Raw genomic sequence first — 18,366 nt, forward strand, 5'->3', positions numbered from 1 at the left:
GGCATTGTATAATTTGCATAAGGAATATATGGAAATACTCCTATGTTGATGTAAGCAATGGTCTGAATTAATGAGCTTGGTCAAGATAAATGACTGTCAAGTTACCGCTACATCAACCCTGTAACTCAGGACAGACTAACAGGATGATTTCACTAATAGTTAATATAGGTCCGATTACACATCAAAGGTACTCTTGTTCCCCATCCTCTTAGCAGCCAAGCAGTTGGCATATATCATGATACCCACAAACATCATTTTGGAGTATGCAGCTGATGTACAGCTTCATAAGACGGAGCTGGCTTAAACATTTTCCATCATTCTAAAACTGATTGAGGAATTTGGGATTGTACCCGGGTTGACAAATCATCAGGAAATATCTGCCCTGTATCCTCTTCTGAGCAGTGGCAACTTTAACGGTAGTACCCATAAGACTATCAAAGGAGCCCTTTAAATGCTTTGAGATGTTGATCAGATTTGCTGTGAAGGAGCTAGTTGTGAATGTAAGTGAAAGAAAATTGCAAAAGCTTTGTTTTGTGGCTTTCAGGCCAGTTCCTTATATCTATAATGGGTGCATAGTGTAACAAAAATGATCCTTCTCCTCAGATTGTTATATATCTTCTAGGTGAAACCTAGGTATGTCCCTAATATTTAATTCAAAAATGCATAAAACAGTTCAAGGAATTGGATAAAAACTGCTAACTTTGGTATACAATGGGGAAAAATACTGTATAAAGGCCCACCCAAAATACTGTACTTCATAGTCAAAGGTTTCAAAGGTTTCAAAATAAGCTTTATTCGGCTTTTGAATTTAAAAACCATAAAAGCAAGCAGAGAAAAGATACAAACATACAGAGGACCAATCCAGCAAATCAAAACATAATTAAAAGAAGAAACAAACTGTTTAGGACAAGCTAAGGCAGTTTGACGAATGATACTATTCAAGATCCCAATCCAAACTACACAAAATCCTCCTTTGTCATCAGGTATGATAGTATTTTGGTACACCGGGGCCGGGATAAAAGTCATGCAGATCCCAGATACGGATGGAGCCATCTCCAACCTTGTGTTGGGTAGAACGTAAAAAGGGAGCAATGTTTCTGTCCTTAAACTTAATTAGAATGAGATCTCCTGGAACATTTTTGGGCAGGGAACCAAGCCACCCCACCCTCCTGACGCTCAATATCCCGCCGTCTAAAACAGATGGTAAAGGTCTATGGTTTTTAAGCCAGAAAATGGCTTTATTCATTAGGTCCTGCTGTAGTTCACGTTTACCCGGGGTGAGTTCAGGGACCCCAGAGAGCACGGTAACGTATGGCGCAGCTTCCGGGGGTAGGTCCAATTGATGCCTTCTTTCCAGGAGTCTATGAGTGGTATTAAGAGGAGCGTTGCTACCACTTAGGATGGGTGGTATAGGAGGGGGGTCACAAGTGGGAAGTATGGTAGAAGCATTATTCATAGGCCTTTCATGAACGTTAGTAAGGGTGGAGGATGTGGATATCATCGTGTTGGCATTTGGTGGGAGGGACCTTCTTACAGTGTTTTCAATCCTGGTCAGCCTCTCCCCCAGATCATAAATTTTTGCGACCAGTGGTGATAGAGCACTGTTTAACATTCGTTCGATTTGGGCCAGCAGGGTCAAATGAAGGGAGGGTACGGGGTCGTTTAGTCGAGTCTCCACTTTATCCAAAGTTTGTGAAACAGGGTTTGGGGCGGATAAATGGGGGCTACAGAAAGTTGGTTCAGGGGATGCGGGAGGTGTGAAATTTATTAGTTCATTGTCTCTGACAACTATGGGTGGAGTTAATAAATCCTGGGCATAGTTTGTACCGCACATGGCATTCAAATCTTCCCAGATTGACATCGTGGTTGGGAAACAGGATACCAATAGGAACAATGTACAAATCAAAACAACAGGGGGGGAAAGGTTAGCATCTGATTTTACCTCCTCCTGTAGAAAAACCAAGTGTAGTGGCCCGTCCCGTCCTCCTCTGGCCTCTGAGGGCCACAGAGGGCCCGCCCTTTGCCCGGGCTTAGCCCGGCGCCGTCCCGCGCGCGTCCCGCGGGGCGGGAGGTGTTCCGCGGTCTTGAGGCGCCTCCAGGCGCAGCGGGAGCGTCACGAGCGCGCCAGGTCCCGGGGCTGCTGGGCAATGTAGGAGAGTCCCTGTGTCTCCCTTGCGCTTGCCGTTCCCCTCACGGCTGGAATGGTGAAGAGATTGCCCTGGCCGTTTCCCTCACGGCTCCCCGCCACTGCAGGTAAGTTCAGAGATGCCCCCCAGGCCCGCTCGGCGCTCCGCGGTCTTGAGGCGCCTCCAGGCGCAGCGGGAGCGTCACGAGCGCGCCAGGTCCCGGGGCTGCTGGGCAATGTAGGAGAGTCCCTGTGTCTCCCTTGCGCTTGCCGTTCCCCTCACGGCTGGAATGGTGAAGAGATTGCCCTGGCCGTTTCCCTCACGGCTCCCCGCCACTGCAGGTAAGTTCAGAGATGCCCCCCAGGCCCGCTCGGCGCTCCGCGGTCTTGAGGCGCCTCCAGGCGCAGCGGGAGCGTCACGAGCGCGCCAGGTCCCGGGGCTGCTGGGCAATGTAGGAGAGTCCCTGTGTCTCCCTTGCGCTTGCCGTTCCCCTCACGGCTGGAATGGTGAAGAGATTGCCCTGGCCGTTTCCCTCACGGCTCCCCGCCACTGCAGGTAAGTTCAGAGATGCCCCCCAGGCCCGCTCGGCGCTCCGCGGTCTTGAGGCGCCTCCAGGCGCAGCGGGAGCGTCACGAGCGCGCCAGGTCCCGGGGCTGCTGGGCAATGTAGGAGAGTCCCTGTGTCTCCCTTGCGCTTGCCGTTCCCCTCACGGCTGGAATGGTGAAGAGATTGCCCTGGCCGTTTCCCTCACGGCTCCCCGCCACTGCAGGTAAGTTCAGAGATGCCCCCCCTTCATAGTCAAATACAGTGCATCTTTCTGGGGTTGGCCTTGCACTGTTTCACTATTAATGAGTTTTTGCTCTTTATAAACAATTAACCCATGCTTTAGTCCTCCCTGGATGATGCACTTTCCTTTGTTTCCCACTTGGCATGGTCAAGTGTTGAAATTAACTCTTGTGCGTTTTTGGATCGTACAGAACCTGAGCTAGGCAATGTTTTCACTCCAGAACCTTGTTCTTTAAGGGGCATTTTAAAAGGATCTTTCATATTTATTCCCTGGCTAAAAGGCCCACCAGTTTTGTATTCGAATGTGGTTTTTTAATTTTTTTCTAATTAGTCTTTTAAACCCATTCCAACCAGAAACTTCAGCTTGTTGTGTCCGATCGTGTTGTTTTTCTGTGCGTTACAGTTACCTTGCCAAACTGGTAGGTGAGCCGCAGTCACCAACCCATTGATGACCCTTTTTTAGTGCTTCTCAACACTAAATTGTCTAAATTGGAGCTTTATTTTATCCAAGGTTTTGCCTTAAATCATTCAGATATTTTTGCGGATCCTTCTATAGAAACCAAGATTTGTATCTCCTACTTGGATATTCGATTAGCCCCAAAGTTAAGGAATTCAAGTATACCCTTTTTTTAAAGCCTTCTTTTTGAATTTTTAATCTGTAAACAGATACAACGGAGGGCAAAATTTGGTCATATGTCTGTCACATACAACTGAGGGCGAAATGTAGTCATATGTTACATATTTCTAATTTCAATCTTACAGTGGAACATTGTTCAGTAATGGTATGCTACATTAAACACAGGACTTCACATCAACAATATCTCGCCCTGTCTCCTCCCACACATATCCTTCATCAGCTGTGGAGTGGACCTTTTTCTGGCAAGTGGTCATCTACTGTCATCTACTGTCATCTGTGCTCACTGATATATTTCCTACATTCAGTAGCTTTTATCCGCTAAGGAAAAATGCAGGCTCAAAGAACAAGTGCCAGGTAAGGTGCATTAGCCTTCGAGTTCTATTTTGCTGACTATTTGCAAAGCAGCCATATGGGTTTTTCTAGTTGCCATTTTATAATGCCACAGCTATCAGTTAGAGATCAGACATCAAGCTTGGGCAACTTTTGACGTGAAAGGTGTTTTGGTATAGGTGCATTTCCACTATATGACCGCTTTAAAAATATTATATTTCAAATGAATCCTCCAATGGGGATGGATAAGTAGGGTTGAATAAATCATTAGAAATATCTACTTCAGATAGTGGTTCCTGTACTGGCAGCCCTAAATCCCCTCGCATTTAAGCACTGTCTGTGACAACACTGATGGAAAGCCCTCTACTTGAATAATTCAAAAAGACCATGAACTGCATCTCCGAAAACACTATGGGAGACCCGTTACTGACTTGCTTGGCAGTGTTTTCTCCCCACCCCATTTTACATATATTGATGGCCTTAAATGAAAGAGAAGAAATTGATAATGAAATAATTCATAGGCATAAAAAGTGTGCGAGTGGATTCAGACAACAGGGCAAGGGCCTCAGGTCTAAGTCTCACTTGCTCTTAGGGTTCAAATCTATTCTTTTAAATTAATTGAGGTAAATATGTTGTATAGGTGATTATTTCATATGCAGTACAGTGCCTCCTACACCTCATCTATTGACTTGGCCTGTTGTGGCCATGTTGATCGGAAGCTATACGACAGGCTTGAATCTCATGTCAGAAGATTGTTTTTGTTATTACAATAGGACATATGTTTTTCTTATCTACCTCTAGTGTATGGTAGGGAGTTTCTATGGTAGAATGTATATGTTTGCTATAATATTACAAATTAGACTAACTCTTATATCCTTCTTTGGAGTGTTCACCTAGTGTCACATTAGAGCAAATATGAGAAAGGCTTGATCATCTTTAATGATAACAGTTTAAACATATATCTGATAGAGACTTCTAATCGCATATATAATTCTTACCTTAGAATTATTCCCAGGCATCAGATTGGATCCATACAGTGCCGGAAGGTGGCGTCGTCCAGCTCCACGTGACATAATCAGCGCTGGAAAGGATGTGCGCGGTATCTATATAGGAGCCACCGCAGTGCACTTATGTTAGTTCTATTCTTTCCGCACCAGTCAGTGCAGATCCTGAGAATAGCTACCCCAAGTCTTTCTTGGCTGACTCTTTTTTGACTTTTTGTCGACAATCTTTTGAGAATTTGTCTGCTTTTGTGGCAGGGATGTCCACAGGGAAGGCTGGTTTCAAGCCCTGTGGCGTCTGTCACTGGCAAATGTTTTTGATGGACTCACACCTCGTCTGCCTTTGGTGCCTCGGGTGAGACCATGACACCAAGACCTGTTTGTCACACCATGCACCCCAAGGCCTTGAGGGAGTGACCTCTCAAGCTTCTTGCCACTCGACATGTGACTCCCTCGATCCCTGTTGAGAGGACGGTCCTGGGATCAGTTGCGGAGCCATTCCAACCATTCATCTTTGAATTCGAAGTCATTCAGGTAAGTTCCACAAACGGAAGAAGAGCACGAAGTCAGAGGTCTTTGACTTTGCGCCGTTCATCAGAGTAATCTGACGAGACAAGGGAACATTGGCATTCCACGTCTGGCTCCGCAGTTGAGCCTGCAACTAGGCCATCTCCGCGCCTCCCTCAGATTCCAGGAGAGAGAGCAACCCCTGTCCAACTTCATGAATTTTATGAGGCCATGCATCCCATAACTGGGCAGCCTGTCCTGTCTGTAGCTCTGGAGGGGCTCCTACTGTTCTTCTGCTCAAGGGTTCACCCCCGGAGCCAGTTGGACCCCGTGGGTCCATGGATGTATTCAGGATATTGCCGGTCAAGCCACCTAAACCTTTGCTGGCACCAGCTACATGCCCATACTCATCTCGACTCTGATACAGAGCCAACTGGGAGCAGACCACCCAGGTCGGAGCAGGTGTCTTATTTTAATGGGATAGGACTTGGGGATGACCAGGAGGGGCCTCTGGATCCTGATGAATACCAGCCGCTAGATGTCACAGAGGGCACGTGGTGTGAGGATCTGGAGGATGCCAGCAGACTTGATACCTCCGTAAATACTGGATTGCTTTCTCTTCCTACCGTGGTGATGGTGGAAGGAGCCTTGTTCTTTATGGTGGTTGGAAGGGCCACTGAAGTCCTAGACCTTCAACTACCCACTGTGACTGTCAAGTCGAAAGTATTGACTGAGGTGCTTCAGCCGGGAGTCACCACATCTGAAGCACTTCTCGGATTCAGCGTCGCACTCACAGACGTCCTACTTGGGGCCTGCTCCAAAACCTGCTCAGGAGCTCCTGTGAATAGGTTGATTGCCCATCGCCCCACCTCAGGGAACCCTAGTTTTCTCACAACACACCCCACCCCAGATAGGTTGGAGTTCAAAGCCTCCACTTCCAAATTAAATCCTGGAGCATTCCCTACCACTCCCCCAGACAGAAAATCGAAGAGGCTGAATACCTTGGGAAAGAAGGTGTTGTTTTCTGCCAGCCTGGCTCTGCGGTCAATGAGCTGCATGCTTTTTGGGCCGATGCTCCCACTCGCTCTGGGAGTCAGTTGCGCAGGTACTGCCCTGTGGTTTCAGAGGTGGCCCGCGCCATGCTGTTAGAGGTGGGCTTGCCACAGGAGGTCATCTCCCACCTCCAGACTATGGCAGCACTCCTGCACTCATTGGGTTCACAATCAACGTCCCAAAGTCATGCCTGATCCCTTCTCAGATGTGCCCTTTCATCTTAGCTATTCTGGACACAGTGCTGTTTCAGGCTTATCCTCCAGTGTGGCAAGTCGAGGATATTCAGGCTATGATACTGATGGTTCAGCCTTTTTCCTGGATTTCAGTGAGACTGACTTTGAGGCTCCTGTGCCTCATGTCCTACTGTGTCCTGCTTGTGACGCAAACCAGCTGGCATATGCAGGCTCTGCAGAGGGACCTGAAGTTATACTGGGCACAGCATCAAGGAAATCGCTCCAACATGGTCCAGATCTAGGAGGGTACTGCAAAAGATCTGCAGTGGTGCAAGAGAAACTGCTATCTGAAAGAGACATGTTAGTGATAGATTCCTTACCTTAGAATATCCCCAGGCGTCAGACTGGATCCGGAAATTTTTGCGTAGCAGTACCCTTGCGCGTCGGTAGGCGTCGTCTGCGGCTCCGCGTCCGTCGTCGGCGCCGTGATGACGTCATCGGAGTACTTAGACGCCTCCTCCGCGTGCTGACGTCAGTTCTTCTTTTTTCCGCGCCAGCAGCGCAGATCCGGAAAAAGTGGTACCTTAGTCAGTTTTTGACTAAACTTTTTTGATCTTTTGATCATCCTTTTTCGAAGTCTTCGACTCCGAACCGTGCCGGTGGGGATGCCAGGTTTTAAGCCCTGTGAGGATTGTGACCGGCTGATGTCGGTCACCGACCCTCACAGTCGGTGTCTCCACTGCCTCGGCGTCGATCACGACGACAAGACCTGTTCCGACTGTCGGGCCCTGACTTCGAAGGCTAGGCGGGAGCGGTCCCGTAAGCGGCTCGAACTCTGGGAGTCGGCCCTGCGCCAAGAAAGGTCCGGACGGAGGTCGAGGGACCGGTCGCGGGAGAGGAGCCATCGGAGCTCCGGGAGTCGACATCACTCCTCTGGGTCGAAGTCGTCAGGTAAGCACAAGAAGTCGAAGAGACGTCATCGCTCTTCCGACTCCCCCCAACGCTCACGCGACGCGTCCGGGGGTTCAGGTGACACCACCCACGCGGCTCCGTCGGAGTCGCAGATGCCGCGTCCGGCCCCATACCCTCCGGACTCTGGGCCTAACGCGGCGCCGGAGGAGATCGAGCGGTTCCTCATGGCCATGAGGTCCCTCTCTCCTCCGACGGGCTCCGTCTGGGGGTCCTAGCGGGTCGGGGGCTTCGGCCCTGATGCCGTCGGGTGCTTCGGCTCCGACGCCGCCGGCGCCGCAGGGCCCCGCTGGATCCGGTTCCGGATCCGGGTCGTCGCCGGTGGACTTGACGACCTCCCCGGCGTCGACCCCTCAGGTGTCACCCCCGGCGCCGTCCTCTTGCGGCGCCGTCCCCGATGCCTCCCACGTCCCGGTTACGGTGCCGCTTCAGACGCCGTTCGGAGAGTTCACTTTCCATGAACCAGCCCCATCATTTGCTAACCCTGAGTACCAGGAGATGGGTGATGAGGAGGATTGGGAGGGGTCTGAGGACCCTCTGGCACGTGAATGCCAGTCTCAGGAGGACTGGGCAGGTGATCTTGGGGAGGCCAGTGGTATAGACACTTCGCCTGACACTGGCTTTGTCTCACCTCCTACCGTGGCTTCGGAGGAGGGGGCAACCTATAGTGTGGTGTTGATGAGGACGGCCAAGGCCTTGGGTCTTGAGCTCCCCGTCGCGGCCGTGAGGACTAACCTCCTCACGGAGGTCCTTAAGCCGCAGTCATGCTCAGTCGAGCCTCTGCTGCCGTTTAACGAGGCCTTAACTGACGTTCTTTTGGGCACTTGGTCCAGGCCCGCTACAGGTTCGCCTGTAGATAGGAACGTGGCCAGACGCCACCGCCCGGCCCCGGGCGACCCTTGTTTCCTGTCCACCCACCCCACCCCTGAGAGCCTGGTGATCCAGGCCTCAAATTCCCAGACCGCATTCCCGTCGGCGCCGCCTGACAGGGAATCCAAGAGGTACGAGCAATACGGCAAGAAGGTATTCTCCTCCCTGAGTCTGGGACTGCGATCTTCCAACACCGCGTGCCTCTTGGGCCGTTACACCCACTCTCTGTAGGATACAGTCGCGGACGTGCTGCCAGAATGCCCGTTGGAGGTACGGGCTAAACTCGGCCAAGCCCTTGTGGAAGGCTGAGATGCGGCACGTTATTCGATCCGGTGTGGACTGGATACCACCGACTCTCTGGGCAGAGCGATGGCAACGACGGTGGCGATTCGTTGCCACGCCTGGTTGAGGTCCGCCAACTTCTCGGCTGATGTCCAGAATACACTCATGGACATGCCGTTTGATGGCCGTCCCCTTTTTGGCGACAAGGCAGACCATGCGCTTGAGCGCTTTAGGGACTCCAGGGCTACGGCCAAGTCCTTGGGCCTCTCGGCCCCGCGCCAGCAATCGGCTGCCTTTCACTCGTTTCGTGGCCACGGAAGGGGTGTACCCACGCGTGCTGCCAGCCACGCTCCGCAGGGTAATACCCAACGCGGTGGCGGCCGTGGAAACCGCCGTGGCGGCGGTCGGCGACAACGGCGAGGCCAGTCCACACCTTCCCCCGCAGCATCCGCCTCAAAACCCTCCTAGTCCGTGCTTTCAGGCCCATGTGACGCCAGTGGGGGGCAGGGTTCGCCATCACCTCCTCCACTGGCGCACTGTCACGTCGGACAGGTGGGTGCTGCAAATCGTCCGAAGGTGCTACTCCCTCCCCATCGAGGCAACCCTTCCAGCCATGCCACCGCAGTACCACCGAGTATCGGGGGATCATTTGCGGCTTCTGCAGGAGGAAGTTACGGCCCTCTTGGCCAAGGGGGCCATTGAGCGCGTTCCTGGGCCAGAAGTAGGGTGTGGTTGCTACTCCCACTACTTTCTGGTACCCAATAAGGGCAGAGGGGGCCTACGCCCTATCTTGGACCTGAGGAACGTCAAAGGCTTCCTCCGGAAGGAGAAGTTCAAAATGCTGACACTGGCTCAGGTCTTAGCTGCCCTGGACCCTGGAGACTGGATGGTAGCGTTGGACTTGCAGGACGCTAATTTCCACATCCCCGTCCTGCCGGCCCACCGGCGCTACCTGCGGTTCACGGTTGGCCACGAGCACTTTCAGTTTACCCTGCTCCCCTTCGGCCTTACCAGCGCCCCACGGGTGTTCACAAAGGTGATGGCGGTGGTCGCAGCTCATCTGCGCAGGTTAGGGGTTTCAGTCTTCCCCTACCTCGATGACTGGTTGTTGAAGGCGGGCTCGCCCCAAACAGTCGTCAGCCACCTCCAGACAACGGCAGACCTCCTGCACCAGCTGGGGTTCTCCCTCAATGTGCCGAAGTCACACCTGTGCCCCTCTCAGAAGCTCCTCTTCATCGGAGCGGTTCTGGACTCAGCGCAGTTACGGGTTTATCCTCTCGAACAGTGGGTCCGGGATATTCAGGCTCTGATTCCACTCTTTCAGCCTTTATCCCGGGTCTCGTCAGGTTGACACTGCGGCTTCTGGGGCTGATGGCCTCCTGCATCCTACTGGTGCATCACGCCAGGTGGCGGATGCGAGCTCTGCAGTGGGACCTGAAGTTTCAATGGGCCCAGCATCAGGGCAACCTGTCCGACCACGTCATGATCTCGGAGGGCACTGCGAGACAACTGCAGTGGTGGCTCACGGACCGCGATTGGGTCAGCGGCAGAATCCCTCTCCCTTCCCCAACCGGAGCACATAGTCGCGACGGATGCGTCCCTCCAGGGCTGGGGAGACCACATGGGAGAGGCGGAGATCAGAGGCCTCTGGTCTTCGGCGGAGGCCCGGCTCCACATCAACCTTTTGGAGTTGCGGGCGATTCGTCTGGCACTGAAAGCATTCCTCCCCTCTGTCCGGGGGAGTGTAGTGCAGGTGTTCACGGACAACACCACCGCCATGTGGTACTGCAACAAATAGGGCGGGGTGGGGTCGTGGACCCTTTGCCAGGAGGCTCTGCGCCTCTGGCTGTGGCTGGAACGCCAGGGCGTGACCCTGGTGGCTCAACACCTGGCAGGTTCTCTGAATGCCAGGGCGGACAAGCTCAGCCGTCAGTGCATGATGGATCACGAATGGCGTCTGAACTCGGACGTGGCGCAAGGCCTCTTTCAGCGATGGGGAGAGCCTTGGTTAGATCTATTCGCCACCGAAGAGAACGCGCAATGTCATCAGTTCTGCGCGTTGGAATTTCCAAGGCGGCACTCGCTCGGAGACGCTTTTCGTCGCGAGTGGAGTTGCGGTCTATTGTACGCCTTTACCACTTTTGCCCAGAGTGCTGAAGAAGATCAAGCGCGACCGGGCACAAGTCATCCTTGTGGCCCCGGACTGGGCACAAAGGTACTGGTATCCAGAGCTACTCAGTATGTCAGTCGATCCCCCGGCTCGTCTGCCTCTTGAGGAGGACCTTCTGGCGCAGCAGCAGGGGACGGTCCTCCACCCGAACCTGTCCAGTCTGCACCTCCATGCTTGGAGATTGAGCGGCGACAGTTGAGGCCATTTGACTTGCCTCCTGAAGTCTGTAACGTCATTCTGGCAGCCAGGCGTCCCGCCACAAAGTCGGTATACGCCTGCAGGTGGAACAGATTTGTGGCATGGTGCACAGCAAAGGCTGTGGATCCTCTTACTACCCCTCTCTCTGAGGTTCTTCTCTTCCTTCTTTCTCTTGCCCAGCAGGGCTCTGGTCTGGGCACTATCAAGGGCTAACTTTCTGCCCTTTCAGCCTTTCTAAGGCTGCCTGATCAACCTTCTTTGTTCAAGTCCCCTATTGTAAATCGTTTTCTAAAGGGCATCACACACACGTTTCCTCCTGTTCCGTTTGTGATGCCTCAGTGGGACTTGAACCTTGTTCTTACGTTTCTGATGTGCGCTCCCTTTGAGCTACTTCACAACTGTCCTCTCCGCCTTCTTACTCTGAAGACTGCTTTCCTGGTTGCCATCACCTCTGCCAGGAGAGTGAGTGAGCTCCAGGCCCTTTCTTGTACCCCTCCTTTCCTTTCTGTCCATCCGGACAAGGTTGTGTTGCGTACTAAGCCATCTTTCCTGCCCAAGGTTGTCACGGCCTTCCACATCGAGCAGTCTATCACCTTGCCAACCTTCTTTCCGCCACCGCATCCCTCTAAAGAGGAAGAGCAGCTCCACCGTCTGGACCCAAAACGTGCGCTCTAATTCTATTTGCATCGCACACGCCAGTTCCGGGTGGATGACCAACTCTTTGTTGGTTACGTGGGCGCTAAGAAGGGGAAAGCGGTGCACAAGAGGACCATCTCCCGGTGGATCATCTTGTGTATCCAGGCATGTTACTCCTTGGCTAAGAAGGAGCCCCCTGTTGGATTGCGGGCTCATTCCACCCGAGCCACGGCGACTACAACTGCCCTGGGCCGGGGAGTGCCCTTACATGACAGCTGTCAGGCAGCTACGTGGGCCTCGCTGCACACGTTTGCAAGACACTACTGCCTGGACAGCCAAGTCCGGAGGGATGGCTTCTTTGGCCGTTCTGTCCTCCAGGACTTTCTGGTGTGATTATTGGTTCGCAGACCCACCACCGGGGCTGGTATTGCTGGGGTATCTATTCTAAGGTAAGGAAACTATCACTAACGTGTCTCTTTCAGATGCACAAGTTACTACTTGTGTAACGATATATCTGTAAGAGACATTAGTTAGTGATAGATTTCTTACCGACCCACCCATCCTCCCCGTTCTGCGAACCGATATCTAGGGTTAGGGTTTTCCCCTTCAGGGCCCTAGTTTCAATGGCACCAGTGTTGGCTTTTAACATGGCTCAGCGCTTCTGGCGCGGAAAAGCTGTGTCTAAGAACTGACGTCAGCACGCGGAGGCGGCGTCTAAGTACTCCGACGATGTCATCAAGGCGCCCACGACGCCGACGTCAGCACGCGGAGCCGCAGACGACGCCTAACGACGCGCAAGGGTACTGCTACGCAAAAAATTCCGGATCCAGTCTGACGCCTGGGGATATTCTAAGGTAAGGAATCTATCACTAACTAATGTCTCTTACAGATATATCGTTACACAAGTAGTAACTTGTGCATCTGGTCAGCAGCAGAACACTCCAGATCTACGGTAGTGACAGACGTTTCACTCCTGGGCTGGGACAGCCATCTGGGAGAAGTGGAGATCAGAGGACTCCACATCAACCTGATGAAGCTCTGAGCAATCCAGGTGGGTTTAAAATCCTTTCTACACTTCATCAAGGGAAGACTAGTGCAGGTATTCACGGCCAACACCACCGCCATGTGGGACGTCAACAAACAGAGCGGGTGAGGTCATGGACCCTCTGTTAAAGGGCCCTGCATCGCTGGACATGGCTGGAATGTCAGGACGTTTCCTTGGTGGTTCAACACCTGGCAAGCTCAGAACGCCAGAGCGAACAACCCCGCCAAGATGCCTAGGGGATCCCAAATAGCGTTTCAAACCTGAGCAATGCACGATCTCTTTCATCAGGGGGGAGACCTTTGGTTTGTTCGCCACTGCCAAGAACACACAATATCTTCAGTTCAGCGCACTGGAGTTTCGAAGCCGGCTCTCCCTCGGAGACGCTTTTTGTCTCAGGTACAGTTGTGGCCCCCTGTTAGCCTTTCCGTCAATACCACTCCTACCCAGCGTTCTCAAGAAACTCAGGAACCACTGGGCCCAAGTCATCCTTATGGCTCCAGAATGGGCTCAGAGAGCCTGGTATTACGAGCTGTTGAGCATGTTCAATAGCCTTTCGATCAGGCTGCCCTTTTAAGAGGACCTCCTGAAGCAGCAGTAGAGGAGTGTGTGAGAAAGAGGCTCTATATATAGTGGACCAGAATAAGGTACAGTGTGCATAGAGTCCATAATCCCCCGAGGTTAAAGCCAGGTGTGACCTTACTCTCTAAAGTGGTAACTTGGTCGAGCAGTAAGGCAGTACCAGAGGACAGTGTAAAGCATTTGTTGTACACACTCAGTCAGCAAAAGGTTTCACACACTCAAAGACTGAACTCCAGGCCAATTGTTTTTATATCAAAGATATAGATGTTTTATTTTCTAGAACTAGCAGGTATCAAAATATACTGCTCTCAATATGAGAGGTCTCAGATGAGTACTTTGCAGAAAGGCAATTAACTTTGTAAACACAATAGGTACATGGGTTGCAGTAGGCAACACAATTCTACACACAATTTAGCATTGAGCTCTATTGGTTTTCCTATATAAACACAGTGGATTACTTTGTGGATTACTTTGGTAGTTCCAGGACTGGGTCCTAGAGTCAGTCCTGGGGTCTAAGCTGAAAACAATTTAGTAAAAACGTTTTAGGTATTGCAGTGATTTTTCAGAAATGTAAAGCTATTTTAAAAGTCCACACTTAGAAACTTTTTCAACAGGAATCTGGCAATGTTATCCAATGGGAGAAAATTCAGGTTGCATGTAATGTACTATCTTGTTACTGTTATAATCCAGTACTGGGCTCCTGGGGCCAGCACTGGGGTCTCAATTTAAAACCGGTAAGTAATTACGTTTCAGTATTTCGTATGATTTTTAAAGAATATTTCTAGTTTTCAAAAGTAAGCACTTGAAAGAAATTTCATAGAAAAGCAGACAATGTATTCCTATTGAGAAAATACAAGTTACTAGTAAACCCGAAAGGGATTACTTTTGCGGTTCAGTACTGGGCTACAAGGTACAGTACTGGCTTCGCTCCTGATCACAGATGAGTACTTCGGAATTCGTATGATTTTATATGAATATTTTAGGTTTTCAAAAGTAGACACTTAAAAGATTTTTCAAGTCAAACTAGTCAATGTTATTCAATGGCATGTAAGTGAGTTACCGGTTTCCAGGTGAGTACTCGGCTGGCGAGGTTAAGGTTCTGGGCATAGACTCAGGGGTCCCCCAGGGTCAGGTAGGTACAGTTGGTTCACCCTAAGCGGCGCAGGGGCGGCCGGGTGCAGAGGTAGTTAGGCCCAATGTTATCCAATGAGGGGCAGGGGGGCCTCTGGTTGGTGGCTGCTGGCTAGCAGGCCACGTGGCTGTGGGAGCTGGGCTCCTGGTCACTTGCTCAGGGCAAATGGGGAAGTAGAATAGGATACAGGTTGCACTGCCAGGGGCACTTGGGCGGCTGGGTGCAGGGTGCTTTTGAGCCGTCGAGCGCTCAATGTTATTCAATGGGAAAGGTAAAAAGGGAACAAAGGCTGCAGACTCGGGGACAGTGATTCTTCAGGTGCGACCACCACTTCGAGAGGTAAGTTGGGATCCTGGAGAAGAGGTAGGTACCCCAAAGGGAGGCATGTGGGGTCGCATGGCGCCGGGTGCAGGGGTGTTTTTGGGTGTCGGGAAATCTTACCCTCGGCTGGTCGCGGTTTGAGGGGGTCCCTGGTTCTGAGGCTGCAGGTGTCGTCTGGTTCATCGAGGAGGGTCTTTGGGCACTGGACTTCGGGTCCCAGTCGCCGGAAGGACGTCCTCGTGGTCTTGGATCACTCTGGCACGGCCGGGCTCAGCGTGTGCAGAGTGGGCAGGTCTGGAGCTTCCTGGCTGGCACCAGGGGTTGGTTGTTGAAGCAGAGCCTCTGCTTGTGGGAGTGCCAGTCTTTAAGAGGGTCAAGGCAGGCAGGTCCTCCGGGTGTCCCAAGGTGGCTGTCCACAGGAGTTGCCGGGATTAATCAGGAGCAGGTTTCAGGATCGACAGGCCGGTAGGGCTGCGGCCAAGTCAGTGGGTGTCGTCCTGTTGTTAGCAGCTGCACGGCGGGTCTTCTTCCTCTTGATCTTCTTTTTTCTTTTCTTTTCGGGATCTGTGGAAGGAAGGTTCAGGGAGCTCCTAAGTACTGAATTTAGGGGTGTTACAGGTAGGGCAAGGGCAGGGATCAATAGGTCCCTGTCCTGGGGTGGGTACACCCCCTAGACTGCTCCTCTCCTGTGTGAGGGTGGCAGAAGCCTAGCTGTGATTGGGCAGGGCTTCCCATCTTCAAGATGGCCGGAGCCCGGGGTCGGGCTTCACCTAGTCTCCCCCACCTGAGGGGTGGGGTTGGCACAGGCTGGCACACCCCCCCTTCCTGATGTAGTTTTTCCTGCCAGTCTTCCCGCCAGAGTGGGGGTCAGGACTGGTGGGGGCAAGTTGCAGGGTACAGCAAATGGCCTGGAGAAGCTCACAGAGGCGGCATGCCTTTGAAGCTTCCCCCTGCCCATCCTGGGGGAGGAGACCTAGCACCTCGCTCAGGCACAGGAGAGCGGGGGGCTCTCCACCAAGGGGTCCAGCAACATGTCTGCTGTGTGGCAGCCTCTGCAGCCACTCAGCCCAGACGTGGATTGTAGGTTAGGTTTTCAGGGGGCATCTCTATGATGCCCTCTGGTGCATATTACATTAAATCCCACGCTGGCATCAGTGCGGGTTTAATGTGCTGAGAAGTTTGGTACCAAACTTGTCAGTCTTCAGTGTAGTTCGTAATGACAACCTCCCAGCACCATATACTCTTAATGGCATCACTCCACTTACAGTGCCCAGGAATGGCCCTGGGTACTGTAGGGGCACAGGGCTCACGCACCTGTGCCCACACCTCTGGCATAGGGCACCCAGCTAGAGGGGTGACTGAAGTATGCCAGGGCAGTGTGTTCTGTGGGCATGGCACACAGGGATGTGTACCATGTTGACTCTTTGTTTAATTCTGTTCTTAGACACTCAGGCTGCAAAGGCAGTGTGTGGGTGTCAGGGTACAGGTCACTTGAGGGTGGCACAATAAGTCCTGCAGTCCTCAGGGGTCTTCTCTGGTCACCATGCCCTGGGTACCTAGGGTACCGTTTACTAGGGGCTGATAGGTGGCCAGAGATGCCAATTGGGTTTTTAGTTTCAACACAGTTTTAGGGAAGGAACACAGGCCCTGGGTACCTGGTTTGCAGTAACCCAGGGCACACCCAGTCAAAGCACTTCAGCAGTTCAGAAAAACGTGGGGGCATACCAATGCAAGAAAGATGGCACTTTCTCACAGAGTGTTCTCCATCCGAACCTGTCAACACTCAGCATTCATGCTTGGAGATTGAGCGGCGACAGTTGACAGCTTTTGACCTTCCGCCCGAAGTCTTTAATGTTACAGGATGGTATACGCCAGCCTTTGGTGCAAGTTTGTGGCATGGTGTAGAGACAAACACGTTGACCCTTTGTCTGCACTCCTTTCCACACATTTATCTGTTCTTTCAGCCTTTCTGGGGCTGCAAGATCAGTCCTCCCTTTTCTAGTCCCCTATTGTGAATATCTTCGATAAAGGTCTTCCTCCAGCTTCGTTCATAAAGCCTTAATATAACCTCAGTTTGGTTCTTACATTTTTAATTTGCACTGTCTTTGAGCCTCTTCATAACTGCATGTTTAGGGTCCTCATCATCGAGATGGCATTTCTAGTGGCAATTACATCTGCTTAGAGGTCTTGAAATCACAGGCGTTATTTCTCAGCCTCCGAATATCTCTTTTTACCCAGACAAACTGGTCCTTCGGACTCAAGCATCCTTCTTGCCAAAAGTAGTCGCCCTGTTCCACATAGGCCAGTCCATCACCTTGCCTAATTTTACACTCGGCCACACCCACCTAAGGAAGAAGGGTGACTCCACCAGCTGGACCTAAAAAGAGCTATGTTGTTTTACCTTAACTGCACACTACCGTTCCTGTTTGACGATGAAGTCCTCGTGGGGTATGTCGGATCCAAGAAAGTGAAGGCCGTTCAGAACAGACCATATGCTGATGGATTGTTCTCTGCATTAAGATCTGCTGCACATTGGCCAAGAAGCATCCCCCGGGAGGGCTTGCGTGCTCATTCCCCCTGAGCAGAGGCTGCAACCACTGAGTTAGCACGCAAAGTTGTTGTCCTGGACATCTATCGGGCTGCAACATGGGTTTCGCTGCACACGTTCACCAGGCACTACTGCCTGGACAGCCAGGTCCATCAGGATGGGCACTTTGCCCATTCGGTCTTGCTGGACTTTCTAGTCTAATTCGGGTTTGCAGACCTACCTCTGGGGAGGTGTTACTTGGCTATTTATTCTAAGCTAAGGAATCTGCGGCTAGAAGTCTCTGTTAGATGAAGCAGTTACTTACACTGAGAAATGCCCTATCTGGTAGAGACTCTTCCTAGCTGCAGATTCCTTACCTACCCACCCACCCTCCCCCCTCTGCGAACAGACTTTTAGGTCAAGGGCTGTTCCCTTTTCAGGGTCCTCGTTTCACACCCCAGTGGTCATTGTTCTTCGTGGGTCTGCACTCCTGGTGTGGAAAGTCACATAAAGAGCACTGTGGTGGTTTCATAAATGCTCTTGGTACTACACGTGCTGAATAACATAATTTACCAAATGAAGTTGTGTAAAACTCTGTTTGAACCTCATGGTTGGATATGGTTGGACATTTAAGTGGCCTGGGTTTCATGGTTGTTCCTTATTGGCAGTGAAGCTCATGTGGTTTAACTGGTACTATGTTTATTTTTAAATTGCTCATATGAAGTTGTGTGAAGCCTCACCAATCTTATGGTTGTGTACCTAAAGTAGTACCCGTGATATTGTGATAAGAAGTGTAAAAAATGTAAATTATTGGTAAAGAAAATGGCATAAATATAGTGGTTTTTCGAACGTGATTGTAAAGATCTCATTCTTGTTCAATTTTGATGAAACACTTGAAGTGGCATTCACTGAATGATTGTTCAAGTGCAATGGGAGATAGCCTGTATTAAATCAAGTAAAACTATCACCCCCTAATTTGGCAGGTAAAACATTTGCAATACTTTTCCCACGTAGTACATCTTGC

At 51.5% G+C, this 18,366-nt stretch overlaps 1 protein-coding gene across 1 annotated transcript in view; it reads left to right on the plus strand.

The window, feature by feature from the left end:
- Positions 1–18,366, plus strand: part of PARG (poly(ADP-ribose) glycohydrolase) — a 911,041-nt gene that overhangs the window by 886,575 nt on the left and 6,100 nt on the right. The window lies entirely within an intron of this gene.

Source organism: Lissotriton helveticus, chromosome 5_1 (genome assembly GCF_964261635.1).
Source record: "Lissotriton helveticus chromosome 5_1, aLisHel1.1, whole genome shotgun sequence".
Classification (NCBI taxonomy): Eukaryota; Metazoa; Chordata; class Amphibia; order Caudata; family Salamandridae; genus Lissotriton; species Lissotriton helveticus.